The sequence below is a fragment of the Prionailurus bengalensis genome, chromosome A3 (genome assembly GCF_016509475.1).
Source record: "Prionailurus bengalensis isolate Pbe53 chromosome A3, Fcat_Pben_1.1_paternal_pri, whole genome shotgun sequence".
In the NCBI taxonomy this organism is placed as follows: domain Eukaryota; kingdom Metazoa; phylum Chordata; class Mammalia; order Carnivora; family Felidae; genus Prionailurus; species Prionailurus bengalensis.
Window position 1 is genome coordinate 113,122,889 of NC_057354.1, and position 14,476 is coordinate 113,137,364.

Sequence of the window (14,476 nt, forward strand, 5' to 3'; positions counted from 1 at the left end):
TATGATTTGATTTGCCAGCAATTGATCAAATGCAAATTCAAGGAAACAGCAATTGTTAGAGCTATATATGCCTGTATTTGTCTTGCTATTTCTGTGGGTAAATAGGAAAATTGAAGATCTGAGCAATTAAATAGTCATTCTGAGATTAAAGTTTATAATTAGGTTTTCCTAGTTCCCTGTCTATAAAATATCTATCTGTATATAATACTAATACACAAATAGACACAAGTTACGCATACTAATGGAAAAAGCAGAGAAACATGAACTCAAGAGTGGATAGTTCCAAAATTATTTCATATTAGTTTTTGCCTGTATTTTATTTGCTTTAACAGTACAAAGAAAGGCATTTAAAATCTAATTTTCATGCATATAAATTGAAGTTCAGTAACATTAAGCAGAATGTCTATGAGAAGTAGATCTAGGAATAGAACCCCAACACATGCTATAATCTAAGGGGAATTCTTGAGAAAATATCATGGAGGGTGACAAAAGGCAATTATCAGATTTTAAGTGATCAAAGCAAAATTAAATTAAAGATTTTAAGGGTAGGGCACTATATATTGCTGCTTTTCAAACAAACAAATTTCATTTTAAAATGGAACCTTCCGGGGCACCTGGGTGGCTCAGTGGGTTAAGCATCTACCTTCAGTTCAGGTCACGATCTCACAGTTTGTGGATTCGAGCCCCGTGTCCAGCTCTGCGCTGACAGCTCAGAGCCTGGAGTCTGCTTCGGATTGTCTCCCTCTCTCTGCCCCTCCCCAACTTGTGCTTGCTCTCTCTCTCTCTCTTTCTTTTTCTCTCTCTCTCTAAAATAAATAAACATTAAAAAAAAAATTTTTAATGGAACCTTGATGTACCTGGGTGGCTCAGTTGGCTACGCATCCAGCTCTTGATTTTGGCTCAGGTCATGATCTCACAGTTCATGAGTTCAAGCCGAGTCAGGCCCAGAACTGACAGCGCAGAGCCTGCTTGGGATTCCCTCTCTCTCTTCATTTCTCTCTCAGCCCCACCACTGCTCCTCTGCTCTCTTTCTCTCTCTCCCTCCCTCTCTCCCTCTCTCTTTCTCTCTCTCTGCCTCTCAAAATAAATAAATAAACTATAAAAACAAATAGAACCTCAAGGGATGCCTGGGTGGCTCAGTCAATTAAACATCTGACTCTTGATCTCAGGTCTTGATCCTAGGGTCGTGAGTTCAAGCCCTGCATTGGGCTCCATACTGGGTGTGAGGCCTACTTAAAAAATAAAATAAAATAAAATAAAATAAAATAAAATAAAATAAAATAAAATAAAATAAAACCTCACAAATTATCTGTACCTCCAGCATTCCTTTGATCAGCCTGAGACTGACTTTTTACAAGGACTAAAGAAGAATTTATTGGCCAGTTTGCATTTCTGCTTTTGTAGGCAAAACATATGACCATAGACTTCTTCTGTCTAGTCTATAAGGCCCCAGATACTGCAGAGCCCCTTAGGAGATCATAGCCAGGGCATAAAGACACTTGTGCAAGCATCGTCAGCTTCCAAAACAATCTTTAAAATACTACTCAAGGAAAGAAATACATAATATAAATTCCATTAAGATGGATCATCAAAAGTCCAGAGAACCTGAAGCTTATAGCAATAGGGTGGTATGTCTAATCAACAAGAAAGCAATGTAACCAATTTAAAACTGAATATATGACCATATCCCAGACAATTCCACAGCAGTCAAACACGGAGTTTCATATAAGATTCTAATCTTGACTAAGAATTTTATCTTATTAATGCTCTCCGTGTCTAGTAATCAAGTCTGACAAGGCCAGGTAAAAGGGAATATATTTCTTGATAAAAGAGGAGCATGGGACTAAATAACACAAGTGGATAAAATTGCTTCTAACAATCTATTTAAAGATTCCATTAAGTAATGCTGGTTAGTTTTGATTCTTGATAATGGAGCTACATAGGAGTTCCACATGAATGTGAAATGATTAAAAACAATGCTCTCAGACAATGAGTATTAAAGCTGGTCATGCTAGTGGAAAACAGACAAGGGACCTTTCTTTGGTGGAACTGAAACACTGAGACTGAATATACATATGGGGTATTCTATGAGAAGGAAGCTATGGTTGAATGGATATTTAAAAAACAAAACAGTGCTGTGAATAGGGACAGCCATCCATGTAATTTTTGTCAAGACAAATGGACTGATTAAAGCTGTTAGATATTGTGATAATACAAAAGGGGAGCCAGTAAGAAGATTCACTAGGCTCAAATGAATAATAAAACTGAAAATGAACAAAGATTATAACATCACTTCAACAAATGGAGCTAATAATAATGCTCTTTGTGTCCATAGCACCTTTTATCTTAGCAGTTCAGAGCATTTCACAGAACCACTGAATCATGACTTCTACAGTTGAAAGTGACCAGAAAGATAATCTACTCCAAACACATACTCAGGCTTCTGTCTGTACTGCAACATCTCCCACACACAATCACACAACCTATTTGATCCCCTCTGGTAATTTCATTTCCTCCTGAGTATACCATTTCAGATCCATATTGACAAAAATCTAGAATATTCGTATTTGTCATTTGCTTTGCACTGAGGCATATAGGAAAGTTTCTCATCATGCAGGGCTGTGAGGTCACAGCTCAAGAGAACAGGAGAGTAAGAGAAATTGACAAAACGTTTTGAGGCAGAAAACAAGAAGGTGGTAACTGACTTTGAGGACCTTAGAAAGTTTGAAACCTAATTCTATTAGATGATAGATGATTGAGAGCCAAAAGAAAGACTATTTGCACCTCAGGATTCTGGAAAGGCTCAGGAATTGTGATAGCTCTGGTGGTGGTTATCAGATGGTGGTTATCAACACATGTACAGGGCAAGGAGGAATGCTAAAACTCGGTACAAGGAGAAGCCAGATCTCTGGAACCCTTCTCCCATTTTCATAGCCAAAAAACTGTATTTAAAACTGCACCGAGTGCCTAGTATGTGCCAGGCATTGTTCTGGGAACTGTGGCTATGGAAGTAAACAAAACATAAAAACCTCAGCTCTCAGAGGTTAAATGTTGGAGAAAGGCTGCATAAAAATAAAAAAGGAGGGGCTCCTGGGTGGCTTAGTCGGTTAAGCGTCCGACTTCAGCCAGGTCACGATCTCGTGGTCAGGGAGTTCGAGCCCCGCGTCAGGCTCTGGGCTGATGGCTCAGAGCCTGGAGCCTGTTTCCGATTCTGTGTCTCCCTCTCTCTCTGCCCCTCCCCTGTTCATGCTCTGTCTCTCTTTGTCCCAAAAATAAATAAACGTTAAAAGAAAACTTTAAAAAAAAATAAAAAAGGAAAGAAAGAAAGAAAGAAAGAAAGAAAGAAAGAAAGAAAGAAAGAAAGAAAGAGAAGAAAGAAAGAAAGAAAGAAAGAAAGAAAGAAAGAAAGAAAGAAAGAAAGAAAGAAAGAAAAGGAAAGAAGTAATAAGGCAAAAAGTAATAAAGTAACATCAGATGGAGACATATAACAGGAGAAAAAATAAAGCAGGGATAGTAGACATGAAAACAAAGGGGAGAGAGGTAGTTTATATAAGGTGGTCAGAAAGGCTTTCCTGAGGGTGACAGTAGAGCAGCAATCTGAGGAAGTTGAGGTGAGTATCTGAGGAAACTTCCAAACAGTGGGAAGAGTAATTGGAAAGGCCTGAAGAGGGACTAAGTGACCTCATTATTTGTGGGATAGTGAGAAGACACTCCCATGAGGAGACCAAGTTGGCCCGGGTAGGGTGAGCAGGGTGGGGAATGGTAGGAAATGGGATCTAGAGGTAACAAAGGAGCAGGAGGGAGTCAGGGAGTGCATCATAAAGCCTTGTAAGTTATTTTTAGGTTCGGACATTTGCTCTGAGATAGATGGATGCCACTGGAGAGTTTTGATAGAGGAGTGAAATATACCCTGACTTATAATGGTTAGGGAATTCCCATTTAAAAAATCAGACTTATGGGGCACATGGTTGGCTCAGTTGGTTAAGCATCCAGTTCTTGGTCTTGGCTCAGGTCATGATCTCACAGTTGGGATCAAGCCCCACATTTCGTTCTGCACTGACCACATGGAGCCTCCCTCTCTCTCTGCCCCTCTGCCACCCATTCTCTATCTCTCAAAATAAATAAATTTAAAAGAAATAGTTTAAAAACTCAGACTTAATGCCATACAAACCCATCAGTAAAAAAGCCCCACCTATCACACATAGAGCTTCTGTTTTTGTCAGTCTGGGCTGCTATAAGACTATCGACAGGGTGGCTTAAACAACAGAAATTTATTTCTCATGGTTCTAGAGGCTGGGTAGTCAAAGTGCTGGCTGATCCAGTTCCTGGTGAGAACACACATCCTTCCTGACTCCTCACACAGCAAAGACAGGAAAAGGAGGAGAAGGCTCTCTGGTGTCTCTTCTTATAAGGGCACTAATCTCACCCTGAAGGCTCCACCCTCATAACCTAATACCCTCCCTAAGGCCCCATCTCTAAATAACATCATGTTGGGGATTAAGGCTTCAACATATGAATTTGAGGTGGGGACGGGAGGACACAAAACTATACTCCATAGCAATTTCCAGTTGGTCTTTTAGCTCCTCACTCTAAAATATGGACACCCGAGGATCAACAAATATTTTTTAAAAGGCTTTTAGATGAAAAAGATAAGCTAAAATAAATAAACCTTAAAAAAGAATCTCAGAATAGGATTAATCTGATGACCAAAAACAAATGTTAAAAACTTCAAAATAAATTTCATAAAAGAATCAAATTATAACATCTATGAAAGAAGAATAGGAGGGACCCCTCCAATAGAGGGACAAGGTGTTTCCAGAAAATAAAAAAATGAGAGGCAAAAGTTATAACTCAGTAAAAAAGTAGGAAATACACCTGAAAAAAATTCCCTACCAACTTAAAAAAAAAAAAAGGAATGTAAAATAACAGAGGACTAATACAATGAGAAAAAATTAGTCATTCAGTCCAGGAGATCAAGCACTTAACTAAAAGCAAGGAAAACAGAGGGGGGAACAAAAATGATCAAACAAATGATAGAAGTTACAGCTTCTATTAGGTGTTAAGGACTAAGTTTCCATATTGAAAAGGCTCTCGACTGCCAAAGAACTGAATGGAAAAATAGGTATGGGGAGAAAAGAGCTGTAAGTCTTCCTCCAAAGGAGAAAGTCAACAAATAGTTAAAGTTGAATATTGAAAAGTGAAGAAATAGCAGTAGGTAAGGCATGTTATTTGAAAATCACATGGTAAATGCCAAGAGAAACAGTAAGCAGGAAGCATATCACCCATTCTGGCTTTACCTTTGCACTTACCCTATTTCCTCAGGGATATTTTAAACTTTATAGAAAGAACCCAGAACCAGAGTGCATCTACCAGTTTGGGGGTGGGTAGGCTAGCCACCTAATCTCTCTACTTCAGGGACCTACTAGGCCAGAAATTAACTCTTACCATATACAGCCATCCAGGCCTTCCTAAAGAAGGAATAAATGTCTAAATACACAAACTAACCTTACACTTAAAGGAATGGAAAAAGAATAGCAAATAAAGCACCAAAACAAACAGAAGAAGGGAAATAATAAAGATTAGAGCAGAAATCAATGATATCAAAATTTAGAAAAAGTAGAACAGATCAATGAAACCAGGAGCTGGTTCTTAGAAAGAATTAACAAAATTGATAAACCCCTAGCCATATTTATCAAAAAGAAAAAGGAAAGGACCCGAATAAATAAAATCATGAATGAAAGAGGAGAAATCACAAACAACACCGCAGAAACACAAACAATAATAGGAGAATATTATAAGAAATTATATGCCAACAAATTGGGTAATCTAAAAGAAATGGAAAAATTCCTAAAAACATATAAACTACCAAAACTGAAACAGGAAAAAGTAGAAAATTTGAACAGACCCATAACCATTAAAGAAAATGAATCAGTAATCAAAAATTTCCTGAGGTCAGTAAATAGAATATAGGGCATCTGTGACCTTGAATGCTTAAAAAAAATAAATATTTAGTTTTACTAACATCTGACTGAAATTTAGTATGTTATTTAATTATGAATAAATAAAAAAACTCACAGTGAAACCAATAGTACCTTACTCTGTCACCAACAGAAATCATAGATATTTTCGTATCATATTACACTCGGCACAGATATCTTAAAATATGTTCATGCCACTTTAATATAATGAAATTATTAGACCCATCACTAGATCTTATTTACTTAACACGTTACTTAATATGTTAATTAAAAAGCACATATAGTGGCATATCATGTTTGTTTCTTAATATGTGGATAGCATATTTCAATATAATTGGGTTTCTTTGTAGCTTTATGTATCTCAATTTATAGTTCACCTGCCTTCCAAGATAAATATAGTACATAAGGGCATATAGTACCAAAAGAGGAAGAGGAAGGAGGAGGAGGAGGAGGAGGAGGAGGAGGAGGAGGAGAAGGAGGAGGAGGAGGAGAAGGAGGAGGAGAAGGAGGAGAAGGAGGAGGAGGAGGAGGAGGAGGAGGAGGAGAAGGAGAAGGAGAAGGAGAAAGAGATTAGGCAGCTAGAAGCTATCTTCAGGGCTTATGGACTTTGGGAGTACATTGCACAGGACCATTGTGTATACAGTCCTGCAAAAGAAAGGACATTCAGATATATACAATGATGGTCCTCATAAAATAGAACTTAATTAATTCTGTGCTGCTACCAGGGAGTCAGGGAACCAGAGATCCCTACTAGAGGGCTATGGCATCCAATGCAGCCAACATCCACAGAGGGAAGCAGACAAGACTTGGGCTCTCATCATCATGGACACATGGGTGAACAAGCACAAATGAGCATATCTTGTCACTCCACCCAATCCTTGTCATCACATGCTCCATTGTTCATTTGCTACTTCTTCACATTAAATAAGAATTATCTCCTCCATGTCCTCAAAACCTGCTACCATCTACAGCACTTTTTGACTGTGTCTCACTTTCCTTTTTTTTTTCATCCTGTCCCCATTACTCCTTTGATCCCCCAGGTTTCCTGCATTATACCTCTGACTTCTTATTCTCCCTGCTTCACCCATAAGTGATGCTTACAGCCATCATCTGTTCTGTGGGAGCAAGCTACATTAACATCTACAGATGTCCCCAAACCACACTAGCTGCCCTGAAACAGGTGTCATCAGAGTACAGAAATGAGGTGAAGCAGGTGGAGATAGCATAGCCCCTTCTGGAATCCTCTGGTGGGTGAGTCTGGCTCATAGCAACTGTCTCAGGCAAGCAGTAAATATCTGCTAGCCTCCTGTTCATATGCCAGCTTCAGGTCTCCCTCCCATCATAGCTTTTAAATTCTGATAACTAGAGGAGTTTATAAGCAGACAATGAAATCAGTGCCCAGAAAATATAATTGGAACAGGCTGAATTTGCATGGAGAAAAGAGCACCTATTGAAGGAAAACATAAACTGCCTCCCTTATTAGAAGGGAAGAAAGAAGAGTTGGTGGAGGAGGGAAGGAAAGGGGTAATTAATAAAGGAAGCTGCAAATTCACTCCTCATTAGAACATTATCCAGATTATCTGAACAATGAAGAAACAAGACAGGCAATGACAGACAAGTGGTCCAAGTTTCTTTACACACTAAACATGAGTTAGCTACAAGCAAAGCTTAAGTAGGTCTGTATTTCTACAAATATTCTAATTTTCTGGTACAGCAGTTCTTCAAAAACCAATTTTTAATTGACCACTCCACAGAATATGTTGCCTCCTTCTGCCTCATAGGAAGATACTCATGGTGAAGAGAGACACAAAATTACCACTGTTGAAAGTGTTATATGTACCCCCACAAAATTATGATTTACAGATGTCAATCAGACCTTGTTATTCTCCACATAACACCTTCTAAGAAAGTCATCTTGCACTGAAAATAAATGCCAATGTCCTTTCCCCACTGTACCAGACCTCCTGTGATCTGGCCCTTGTTGACTCCTCCCATCTTGTTTTGGCCACTGCCCCCCTCTTACTCATGGCATCTAGCCACTGGCCTTTCTGTTCCTCAAACAAATTACATTTCCCCACCCAGGGTCTTTGATTTTACTATTCTTCTGCCTGGACTATCTAATTTCCAAATTTTTCCACCATTAACCCTATCTGTAATGGTTCACTTTGTGTGTCAACTTAACTGCGATAAGGGATGTTCAGAGAACTGCTAGACTATTATTTCTGTGTGCCTGTGAGGATGTTTTAGGAGGAGGTTAGCTTTTGAATCAGTAGACTAAGTAAAGAGCATCTACACCAACGCAAGTGGGCATCATGCAATCCATTGAGGGCCTAAACAGAACAAAAATGCAGAGGAAGGATAAATTTGTTCTCTTGTTTCAACCAGGATATCCATATTCTCTTGCCTTTTTGACATCAGCACTCCTGGTACTGAGGCCTTGGACTGGACCTTATGCCACTGGTTCCTCTGGCTATCAGATCTTTGGGTTTGTATTAGAATTACATCATCATTTTACTCTCCTGGGCCTCCAGCTTGCAGATGGCAGACTGTGGGACTTTACAGCCTCCATAATCATGTGAGCCAGTCCTTCATAATACATCTCTTTCTCTTTCTCTTTCTCCCTCTCTTTCTTTTTTTTTTTTTTGTTTTCTTTCTTTCTTTTTCTTTCTTCCTTTCCTTTATTTCTTTTCTTTCTATCAGTCCATCCATCTATCCATCCATCCATTGTATTGGTTCTATTTATCCGGAAAACCCTGACTAATACACATTGTCATCATTCAGGTTTTAGCTTATAGGTCATAATACTAAAGAGGTCTTCCCTGAAGTACCAAATTAATGCTACCCACTCTCAGTCTCCCTCTATCCTACTACCTTACTTCATTTTCTTCAGAGCACCAATCTTGCATTAAATTCTTATTTCTTTGCTTATCTTCTTCTGTGTTCTCCATATAAGCAAGGATCTTATCATCAGTCTTTCCTACAACCATTAGAAGAGCACCCAGCACAGAATAAGCATAAAATACATATTTTTGTGGATTGGGTTAATTTTAAATGACTGTACTTGCTTAGAATGAGTCAATAGTATAACCTGTTTGTCAAGCTCTTACAGTTGGAGCTTAAACCAGGTCAGCACACAGGCACTCACAGGCCCAGAAGGAATCTTCTTTCTAGAGCCACAGTATCCCAGTAAGAAAATATTTTATTTTTTACCATTTAGTTAGCATCGTCAACCAAACCCACCTACTGTGGGAAACTGGGTGGGGACAAACAAAATAGAGTTAAATTGTCAACCATGGGATGAATATATAAATTTGATAGGAAAAAATACTATTGCCATTTTATACACTAAGAATCAGCAGGTAACATAGAACAAACATGACTTTTGAAGTCGGGCAGACTTAGGTTAACACCCCCACTCTTCTATCTCTGCTATAGACTGAACTGGTCCCCCCCCCAAATTCATATATTGAAGCCCTAATCCCCAGTGTGACTGTATTTGGAGACAGGACCTTTAAGGAGGTAATTAAGGCTAAGGAAGGACAAAAGGGTGAAGCCACAATTCAACAGGACTTGTGTCTTTATAAGAAGAGAGACACCAGAGCTCTCTCTCCTCCCATGCACAAACAGAGAAAAGGTCATATGAGGACACAGTAGAAAGGAAGCTGTCTGCAAGCCAAGAAATCAATGCTACTGCCACCTTGGTCTTGGACTTTCATCCTCCAGAACTGTGAGAAAACAGGTTTTGGTTATGTGAGCTACCTAGTTCGTGGTATTTTGCTCTAGTCCAAAGAGACTAATCCAACCTACAAGCAGGGTGGTCTTACATAAGTTATTAAACTTTCTAAGCTCAAAAGTGTACAAAACCAGGAAAAGAAACCTCAGTTTGCAGGAACGTTGTGGGGCTTATCGTTAGTTTCATGGAGAGCTTAAAAATAGGTACTCACTGTCATCGACCAGCCTGTGAATCACCTGTTAGCATCCTCCTGATTACTGGAGATATTTGTCTCTACTAAACCAATTGAGTAGCCAGTTAAGAAACTAGAATGGTTCAACAACACGATAAAGGACATACAATTTAGCAGTAAAAGTAAATTTGCTACAAAATAAATAAATGGGAAGGAGGCTTTTAAATTCTGACCAATTGTTTTGGCCCTATAGATATATCATGTATTAATTTGGGATACTCAAGACATAAAATAAATTATCTTATAATAAATACCCAGTAATTATGTGAATACCAGTGTTACTTTTTTATAGTAACTGTTATTCCCTTAGGTAACTCAGTCACCTCTCTGGGCTTCAGTGTTTTCATATGTAAAAAAAGGAGAAGTTGGCCTAGATTATTTTTTTAATTTTTTAAAGTTTATTTATTTATTTACAGAGAGAGAGCAAGCAGGATAGGGGCAGAGAGAGAGGGAGACAGAGAATCCCAAGTAGGCTCTGAGCTGTCATCAGAGAGCCCAACACAGGGCTCAAACTCATGAACCATGAGATCATGATCTGAGCTGAAGCCAAGAGTTGTGAGCATAACCAATGAGCCACCCAGGCACCCCAGTCTACATTATTTTAAAGGCCCTTCTAGCTCTGAGTCTAGGGTTCTATGGGTCTCTCTTCTTTGAAAGATAAGGCAGTGGACACACTATTTGCAGTTATCTACATCAGGGATATTTCCATTAGAAGACATAGATCTGTAAAGACTCATCTATCCCCTCTCCTACCTGACCCCCACAAATTCCACCTTCTGATCTGTCACACACATTTACAGGTTAGCCACCCAGAGTTAGCAGTGCAGTCTGGAGCAATGAAATCAATGTCCTTAAATATCCCTAGTACTTTAGTCTCTCAGTAATACCACCTGTTCTAAAACTATGGCTTGGAAGGTGATATTAACATATAACTCTTGGGCTTGTGTTTATTCTCCAGTGGGAAACGTAAACTGTCAGTGCTGATAACAATCTTTCATGGCTCAGATCATCATCACTGCATCAGAAAACCTGTTTTGATATAATTTAGCCCACCCCTAAACACCTCGTGCAATTCAAGATTTGTATTGTGTTGGGTCTCAGTGGTGCACGCAAAGAGCCTTAGTGCCTGGGAAAGGCTTAGAGGGCTTAGGGGCTTACATCTGGATTCCGAGTGCATGACAAAAGAGGAGGGCAGGATTTGCAGTGTGTGTTCACTACAATACCCCAAAGGATGTGTTTTTCTCTTTTGTAAAAGAAGAGGGTGTTAACTAGGTATTTTATTTTTTCCTGAAATGTTTGAACTTGCATATGAAGCGTTCGGTCAGACAAGGAAAGGATTTGTGTCCCTTCTGATAAAACACAGAATTGTGTTCTATGCCCTGCGGAACTCTCCATAGCCTTCTCTTGACGTGATCTCAAGTCAAGACTGTGACAACATGAAAAAGCACATTTGGTCACTAACACCTTCCTATTGCTGAGGCTTCCAATTGCATGTCCAAAATAGTTCCTCATATTTATTTTGTTCACTTTTCTTAAGTCATTTCAATGTTGTCCCTTTCATCTTACCACACACAAATAAAACCCATTTTATATCATAATATTGAAACAACATTGAAACTGAATACGTAATCCTCGTCATGTATCTGTATAGTTTATATGTTGTTCATTGAGAACATGCAAGTTTTATTTCCTCTTTTACAAAATGATACCATTCACTCGATACTTTCTCTTGAATGACTCGAAAGCAAGGGAAAGAATTCATAGGCATGAAAATCTAACTATAGACATACACTTACATACATATATACATACACATACATACATACATATATAAAAGACATCAAAGTGAGTTATATTGTTGAAAGTAAAACTGTTCATTGTACAGAACATTAAACAAAATAGAAAAGTATAAAATAAAAAATAAAACTTTATTCTCTTCCCCATTTTCTGTCTCAACTCTCCAGTAATAACTAACATAAGTAATTTTTTGCATATCCTTCTAGAATTTTTCTAAGTAAATACCAATGTGTGTATATGTGTATGTATAAGCACACATATATATGTACATATGCATGTATGCATGTGCACACATACTATACATACCTTTCTTTATTAAGTAATGTTGATAACTATACTAGAAGCCAATCATATAAACTGATTTTGAGGGAACTCAGAAAAAAGGTCCTGCCATTGTTATATCATGGCTGAATTTTCTCACAGGAAAAAAAATCATACATAATAATAGAAGATGTAATAATCACGAGAATAAAAACAATAATAATAAAATATATCTATCATCTCATTGAAACCTTACAATACCCCTATGAGTTTTTTTGTCCACATAGACACTTATTAAATATATTCAAAACTATGAGTCCTTTTATAAGTTATACCATCCAGTTCCCAAGCATTTTTCCCAGGGAACAGCAGCATGTCAAATTTTTAAGCTCTGAAGACTAAGCAATATTCATCAACTTTGGTGAATCCCCCCTTTGTAAGTGCCCCTTTCATCCCAACGCATATTTCCCTTTCTTCATTCCCTCCCACATTTCCTCATTCCTTGAACTAAGAAAAGCCAGCAACCCTTGTTGACTTTCTTTCCCCATGCTGCCATCTTGTCCAGCTCTCCTTGGCAGGGAATCAAGTTATGAATCCTTCTCTCTCCACTCCACCCCAGACTCCCTCCTTGTCAAGCCCTCCCACCCCACACCACCCCACATTTCCAACCCTTACCAGCTCACTAAATATACTTGCACATGGTTCCATCCCATTTGCTAGGTAATCTGAAAAGGTAAATCTGTGTAGAATTTCAGGGCTGCTAAGGGGCCACTCATTCCTGAAAGAGGAGGCATTCATTACTTTTGCATTTTTAAGTAGGCTCCTGAGATACATTTAGTTCAGCTCCAAAATGTAAATAACTTGGAAGTCATCAATCTAGTCCTTGCAACACAAAAAGGTGGACAAAATTCTCATCACAAAAAAGAAATGGTAATTATGTGATAAGAGGGAGGAGGTGTTTATTAATGCTGTGATGATAATCATTTTGTAATATGTAAGTATACCAAATCAAAACATTGTACATTAAATTTACATAATGTCTTATGTCGATAATACCTCAATAAAGCTGAGGGGAGGGGCACCTGTGTGCCTCAGTGGGTTAAGCAGCTGACTTCAGCTCAGGTCATGATCTCATGGTTCGTGAGTTCAAGCCCCACGTCGGACTCTGTGCTGACAGCTCAGAGCCTGGAGCCTGCTTCAGATGCTGTGTCTCCCCTCTCTCTCTGCCCCTCCCTGCTCACACTCGCTCTCTGTCTCTCAAAATTGAATAAACATTTTAAAAATTTAAAACAAGAGAACTCAGGGGAAAAGTGAGCAAACTGACAATCAGCAACTCTTCTTTGCTCTTCAGATATCTTAGGGTAAACTGCCACCCCAAATCTGGAAAAACAGACCATCCAGAGAGAAGCAGCATCTCACATTTGCTTACTTGTGGCAGAAGCTTCTGGATGCCACAAGAGGTAGGACCATTTACTTGACTAGTGATTTTGACAAACTCCTGGAGATTCAGTGGGGGCTAGCATGAGAGTGGAAAGTTCCTGGGGGACATAAAAATAAGCCCCTACTTTCAAGGGCTTTCCTTCCAGGAACTCCCAAGTTCTCATGGTGAAGATCCAAGAAAGGTCCCCTTGAGGGAAGGGAAGAATACTCACTGTGAAACTATTCCAGACTCTTCTCTATAATCCAAGCCTACTCTCCAGGGGGAAAGGTCACTGAAACCTTCCTGTCCCTTCTGGCAGAAGAAAATCCCTCCTTAGTCCAGCCTCCCTCTATCACCTAAAGAAGAGGGGTGGGGCGGAATCCATAGTCAGCTGGAGACTGGGTTTCAAGGAAATAGGTTGGAAATGCTGCAGACAGGAAAAGGAGTAGCGGGCACGAAGGATGGGGGAAAATGCTATAACCATAGAGAAGGACCTAGATACTTGCACAAGCCACATCTTTAAGGTACAGTCCCACTGAAAGACTGACGCTTTATCAGAAATTTATAGAATGATCTCTTTTCCCTTACACGCTACCACCACACCAACAAGCCTCCAGTATAAAAACAGTGGATGAGAGCTAAAAGAGCTGGAATACACAGCCTGTTTCTCGGAATCAGTACAGAAAGAAGGTCCAAAGCCAACAGAGGAGATAAAACAAGGACACCAGATGAATTAGAAGCCTCTGTAACCTATAATCATAACAAATATTAAAGATGACCCAACTCCTGGCCGGACTGACACAAACTCTCACACCAAAGACCTATTTACCTCATAACCATTACCCATACAACAAATCTAGCTTTCAACAAAAGGTTACAAAGTATGGAAAAAGGTGAGGAAAGACACACTCTGAAGAGACAAAGCAACAAAGAGGCTCAAATATGACACAGATGTTAGAATTACTGAACAAGGACTTCAAAATAACTATGGTTCATGTAAAAAGCTCTAATGGAAAAGGCAAACAACAGACAAGACTGGTAATATCAGCAGAGAC